The sequence below is a fragment of the Oreochromis aureus genome, linkage group 15, assembly GCF_013358895.1.
Source record: "Oreochromis aureus strain Israel breed Guangdong linkage group 15, ZZ_aureus, whole genome shotgun sequence".
Lineage (NCBI taxonomy): Eukaryota > Metazoa > Chordata > Actinopteri > Cichliformes > Cichlidae > Oreochromis > Oreochromis aureus.
Window position 1 is genome coordinate 14,831,920 of NC_052956.1, and position 7,546 is coordinate 14,839,465.

Sequence of the window (7,546 nt, forward strand, 5' to 3'; positions counted from 1 at the left end):
ATACTATTTCATTGAACTGAATTATGAAGCGAATCCCTGTATTGCCTTCTAGAAGCCAGCCAGGGCATTTTTGTATTAGTTTACCAATCAGTGAGAACTACTGAAAACAGTGGGCCAGTTTATTCAGCGTGAAATCTGACCCAGTGACTCAGTGGTATACTTTTCAAAGTCAAGTATGTGAGAATGCACTGAGGTCAAGATGTCATTTTTGTCATCAGTGGATATTTTTGTTGATCTGTGTGGATCTCTGCCTATCTTTGACTTCACTACATTACACGGGAAAACAGCTGCAAAGTGCGTGTATGCACACTGAGCATACTCCTAACTGTCACTGGATATCAGATAGGTTTGTCAACTTTCATTTTTGGTCCTGCCACATCTTTAAGTGGCTTCCATGGGGAGGAGGACTTATTTTCCCTTGCTAACCGCATCCACTTGAATACGTAAAGTCATCAGTAATGCACAGATAGCTACTGGTTTAGCCTTAGTTAAGCCAGCATGTTCTTCTATTTGATGTTCAGCAGCAGTGCTTCAGGGGAGCTAAAAGTCAGCAAGCACCAGCTTTTTAAAGCATCCCTGTCATGGAGCACAGCTTGACAACAGCGTTGATCCCTCCCATGACAGTGGTTGGTTAATTGTTAGTCGTCCTGTGTCTCATTGGACCTTTTCTTTTCCAATCAAGTAACTGTTCTTCCATGTCACAATTAGTCAACTTAGTGGAGTGGATGGATCTGTGGCCTGAATTATGGAAAGGACAGACTAACGTATGCCTCGAGGCTTCTGAGTTCCTACACATGTGGAACAGTGACAACTGAAGATGAATAATTTCACCAGCCCCATAACAAGACTAATATATATATATACACACACACACACACACACACACACACACATATATATATGTATTTTACATATATTTTTATTTTTATCCATTCATCACTTATTGTGCTTCTGTCTGAGGCAGCAAAACACATCTAAATTGCAACCTATCTTCAGGCACCAGAAATGAATGTGCAGAACCAAGATATGGATACTGACTGCGTTCCATAAAGATAACTTATTAATTGCCCACGAAGTTAGCCACATTCAAGCAGAGCAGTTATTAATATTATTAATTTGGCTCACTGAATTAAACATTATAGTATTTAGTGCATAAAGGAGGTCACCTGTGTTAGCGAAAGTAGGATTTCAACTAGTGTAGACTTTGTTGGCTTGAATATATGTGCAGTATGTTGAAACTTTATGATTACTTGTGTGGTGGGTAAGGGTGACATGCACCAGCTTTATGACTATATGGGCTTTTAAAAGAGAAAAAACAAAAAAATCCAGTGAAAAACATTTAAATGTGGGGAATAGAAGGTGCACTTTCCTTGGAACTAAACTACTGCCTTATGGCAATGCTGCATGATTATTGACTATGCGTGCAAAATTTGTTTCACACTAATATTGTTTTTGCTCATAAATGTTGCACTTGATAGATTTCTGAGTAGAGCTGGAGTTCAAGAATTTATAATTTATTGTAAGAGCAGTTCTCTAAAATATGCTGCCTTACAAGAAAACCTCCATCAATATTCCCCACATAGACTTAAATCATATTCAAAACATTTAATTTGCAAGTGGCAGGATGACTTTTACTTCTCCAAAGGTTTATAAATAGACCATCACAGAGCGTGACAGTGAGGGAAGACGCCAACTGTGTATTTCAAAAGGGAAATTATACCAAATGGGATGCTGCCATATGGAAACAATTTAATGTGATCAGTTAAAGTAAAACTTTAAAGATCCGAGCATTGGCTGAAAAATGCTTCTTTACACATCGCCGCTGTGTTTACAGTGCTTCAAATTCATGTTTGATATATGTGTTGAATTCTAGGTTTTTGCGATTGGGATGTAGAAAGCAGGAGAAATATTGAAAATAAAATAAAATGTGAACAAATACGATTTCCCACATAAATCTCATAAACCTTAGTAGAAATATGGTTTTGCTCGGGGAAGAGGAAGCTCATTCACTTTAGATTATGTGTAAGAAATTACAGTGGGTACTACTGGAAATCTAACTCAGCAGGTAAAACTTGCACTGATAGATGTTTTATTAGATTGCTAGAGAAAAAAAGCCCACTGTGTGCGGAAATGGTGGAACAAGAGATATCCTTAGCAGTTCGACAAAAACCGGCACTTAGTGGTTGATCTGTGCAGGGCTTTTGGCAGAATTTGGACAGAGTGACTAAAGGGCGCAATAAGAAATGCTGACTTCTGTGTTGTCAGGGAGTGAATCCCTGGATTTGGAGCTTCTCCAGCTGATGCCCGTAGTACATTTTTAAAGGAAAAAGGGGGGTTTGGAATTTGTCACCCATGCGGTAAGAACTAGGCTTCCGTCTTTTTTCATCTCTTTTTCACTAGGTCTTACTCTTAGCCTACTTAACCCCAGAAAAATGGAGTTCTAAATCTATATCAATCTCACCTTTCCTTTCGGAGCCACAAGCCCTATGTTCCCAAATGTTCCCCAATGTCTTTGTTAAAGGAAGAGTTTGACATTTGGGGATGTATTCTTATTTGCTTTTTTTCAGTAGTTGAGAAATTAAGACATTTCAGGTTTGTTTACCTAATAATAAGCTGAGGTCAGGGGTCATTAAAACTGGGAAAATGAGATAACACCATCTGAAAGGTGAGAAAAACACAGTTGCTGCACTTTAAAAGCATCCAAACACTGTTTAATCTGCACATAAACAAAAATGAAAGTCCAACTGCATGATGTACTTGATGCTATTTTGTGTAGCATGCCACAGATATGGGAAAAATAAGGGGCTTACGCAGACAGTCTGTACTATATACACCAATAAGCCATAACATTAAAACCAATGATAGATGACGTGAAACACACTGCTCACCTACTTGCGATGCAGTGGTTTGCTGAAAATCCCCTGGTCCTGGCTCAGCTAAAAAAATAATGCTCCCATCCACTCTGCAAAAACTGGTTCAAGGAGCATAATAAAAGACACTTCACAGATCCCAATCAAGTCGAACATTTCTGGAGTTCTGCTGGAGAACGAGACTCTGAGTTTTACAGTGTAGCCAAGTGCTCACTTATAAGGATCATTGGGTTTCTATCAAAACAACTATATAAAATTCCTTGTGAGGTTGTTGTGATTTGGTGCTATATAAATAAAATTGAATTGAATGTAGTGGAACAAGCGTGATCCACGGACCATCACTTGTTGCAATGGATTTTCAGTGGCTTTTTGTCCATATTCAGACTCATCAGGAATGTTTCTGGGGCACGAGGAGGGGGGACTATATGGTATTACTCAGACATTTTTAATGTTGCGGCTAATAGCTGTTACTTTGAAACTGATTCAACAGCACTTATTTGAATGTGAAATGATATATGAGATGTTTTAAGGGCTTAAAAGAGGAACATTTTCCCTTTTGTGACACTAGAGAAAACTTCCAGGACTTTTCAAATGTCTCTGCAAGGTCAAACTAATATCTTACTGGATGTGTGAGTGCAATCATAGCACTCTGATCCATTTCTTATAGGCATGCCTAAAAGGTCAGACCGTGTGGTTAGAAATTCATGAGACTATCAAGCTGTCTGTTGGTCAAGACATCCCATTTGCACCTTGTCCAAATGTGCTGGGCGACCTGCAGTTGCCTAAGGGCCTCCTTGTGCCTTGAGTGCACCTGATCTCTGTATTGCATTTGGTAAAAAAATAAATAAATAGTATTTAATATATATTTTTCAAGGCTGGAAATCTTAAAAATAAGCCCCAGCTATTGCAAGATTCATTTGAAGTTTAAAAGGATATATTAATGTACTCTGCAAACAAATACACAACATGCATTTTTAATATTTAATATTCTTCATTTAGGTTTGCAGCGAGTAGCAGTTTGATTGTTTCATTTTCTCTGTTCTCTGCACCTAATGCAATGAAATAAAGAATATTAAAAAACAATACCGTTGCCATAGTTGTAACGGATTCTTAGTAATTAGACACTTTAAATGCAAGTTCTCCTTTGACATTTAAATTTTGTACACTGGTTACAGCGCCTCAGTTTAGTGCCAACAGATTGGAAACATACTTTTGTGTAATTTTGTATATTCTGCTAATAAAGGTAACTCGACTTTTGGAGCACAAAGAGTAAACTGAGCTTATGCAACCTTGTCTTTGTATTATTAAATTCCAAATCCATACAAATTAGTCCAAATAAATTAAAAATACATTCTGCGTTGAAATATGAATGCTCATTAAGCCGCTATGAATCATGTAGCACTAATGGCAGCTGGATAAAAGGTAAGACCTGCATGCTGCTGTGTCCCAGCACAATTTCCCACCCTCGCTACTTTGTCTGCAAGTCTCCCGGGATCCCAGGCAACTCATCTATCTGTAAGGAGCAAGAACAAGGTTTTTGATTTTATTTTTGGCGTGTATAAATTATTCAGAGTGCATCCCCCTACATTTATCTCCGATGGAGCCTGGCTGTTCAGTCAGTGTCGAACTCTCTCCATCTAACTCTTGCTCCATCTGTCTTTCACTTGCTCCCTCGCTGTGTCTCGCAATCCACACTTCTTTCAAACACACACACACACACAAACACACGGTAGATAAGATCTGTCTTTACCTCATCTCAGAGGAGCCTTGGCAGGCGCTCTCAGGAATATTGATCATGACACCCTTGTGTGGCGGCCCTGTGTGGCACAGAACAGACAGAGCAAAAACTCTTTTGGGATGGATAAACTGGGATTTTTGCTCTGCGTTATGAACTCTTAGCAGCTTGTGTCGCCCAGACCACACAGCGGACAATCCTTTTATTGAAGGTACCATCTCACAGTGAGGCACTCAGGGGCTTTGGATTAGTCATGGAGACCCTGAATAGTGTCACTGCATTATTAATCTAGAAGGAGGCTGGAGCTTACTTTCTGTCTCGTCCTGCCCCACGGGCTAGACAAATCATTTTGGTTCTCCCAGAACATCCCGGCAAAACCTGTCAGACAACAAAAGTCTTTACCCCGCTGCTACTCGAGTGCTTTTGAGCAACAAATCTGACATAAAATTGACCAAGTGAAGCTCAGCACCTAGCAGTGGAGTGCTGTGGTTTTAGCGGGCAGTCCCCTGGTGGAAATCTACTGTGTAAGACTGAAGTAGAGCAGAGCTAAAAAAGAACAAGTATGCAAAGGAACACGCCTGCTCAGCAAAACCATTCCCCGGATGAATAAAAACTCAGCTAAGTTAATCCTGTGACAATCTGAAGACACAGGCCTGCTTTGCATCTCATTATTCAAGCTGTCAGATACAGTATGTACTCATCACAATCTGTTCCACAGTATTTTTTTTTTGTTGATCTGCAATAGTTAAAATGAAGCCAAAGGACTATGTGCTGAAAATGTGGTGATTTTTAAACCCTTAAACATCGTGTCAAGTATTTAACAACCCCACAGAAACAGTGACAAAATGGTCAAATATACTAAATAAGTCAAGTTTGGAGAAATTCTTATAAAATCATATATAAGAATTTAAACATTTTCAAAGTTTAAATATCAAACAATGTCTCACGCAGGAACTTTAACAATTTAACAAGCCAGTGCACATGGAGTGTCATAGACTGTCATATTTTTTTCCATCTTATAAAACAGGAAAACAGAAAAATGTAGAAGCACACACACACACACAAAACATTTATGTCACATACCATGATGGGTTTGACCAACCATGACCCTTCTGCGTTCTTGGGGACAGCTTTCATGAAAAAGTAGCTTCCATGAAAACATTTCTCTCTCAGGTAAATACTGATTATTCATCATAACAAGGACATTAGGTTTAATGGAGATATTCCCTATCACATATTTACGTGTGAATCGCTCATGCCTGCTTGATGAATCCCTCGCTAGCAGAACTCACACCCTTAAACTAGGGATGCACCGATACCGATACTGGTATCGGGTATCGGTGCCGATACTGTAAAATGTGTGCGTACTCGTACTCGTAAAAGTTAACCGATACCATGAACCGATACTCATAATTCCCATGGACTTAAACGCCACGGTAACATAAGGTGTTCACAGTTGATGTTATGTGATGTAACTCTACCCTGAATATAATTTGCCCTGTAATATGTCGCAAGGTAAATACAGGTAATTAGAGCAATCAAACTGTTACGTTAATCGTAAAAGTATTATTTTATGGTATGTAACTCTGAAGGGAGTTAAAATATTTTTCAGAGTTCTAATTTTCTGGAGGCCTGTGAAGGTAGCATAAAACGGGACCTTGCATGGGGAGATGCACGAGGTTAGCTGAACCAAAGTGAGAGACTCGGCTAGTTTTACTGAGGTTAACCAGCACAAAAGAGTGTGTGGCTAGAAAGCTGACCGTGTGAGAGCTTCACAACAGAGTGTGGGTGAAGTGACTTTTTGTTTCAATGGTCGCACCACCGTGCTGTGTTTCCAGCTACGACCGCCGAGGCTACAGGCTAGCCCGGACTGCTTGGCTGCGCCTCGGAGGCAGCCGCTATGGACTGTCGGAGAGCTGGACAGTGACTCGCTAACGCGCTGTAGCAGAGACAGCATCGGGTCCGCAGGGAGTGGATTTAGTGTGGGACTGGTGAACGGCGACCTACCGATCAGCTGAACTGTAAGTCAGACTTTTGTGCTCTTACTGGGGAGAAGAGGATTTTTCCATCGTCCGGCGTGAGCAACAAACAGGCCTGCAACAAGTGTGAATGTGAGTGTGTGTGGGGCCCATGTGTGAATATTGTATGTTTAGTGGATTTATATAACGTGTTTTGGAGTGTATATTAGTGAGTCACTTACCAAAAGGTGATAACATAAGTTGGGTTGTTTAATATAATTTGAAAGGGAATTATGTCATTTATACAGTGTATTTCATTTGGTTAAGGAATTGGAATATCATTTGAGTTTAAAAAAGGGATGTGTTGTACAGTATTTGTCTCTGCCCTTACGTTCAGTAAACGTTTCGTTTGTGTTAAAGAGTTGTGTGGGGTCGTTTCTTTACTACTGGTTAAGTTTAACTTGTGTGTGGTAGAAGTATCGGTTTTTGTACTCGGTATCGGCAAGTACTCAGATCCAAGTATCGGTATCGGATCGGTTTGAAAAAATTGGTATCGTTGCATCCCTACCTTAAACCATCGTAAATAAGTTATACACACAATCATTTCCATTTAAGGTTTGAGTAAACTGACCATAGAAGACATTTTTTGAGTGCAATATGTAGTAACAGCCTTCATGCTGAAATTTATACACTATGTTCTGGCATGAAAGGTTTCGAGATAATACATGCAAAAAAATACTGGAAGTGAATAACCAGCCTTTTTAGCATACCTTGAAACTTTGAGTTTTTATGATATGCTAGGTATAGATATGCACTTTTTAAAAAGTAGTCACAAATATACCAACCACAGCACGTAGAAATGTACAAGGCCAGAGTCACAAAACTTTTTAAACAAGCTCATAACTTCACATTAAATATTTATATTCAACCATAAACATTTTAGCTTTTTTAACTGACTTGGATCCTGACTGGAAGATTTTTGG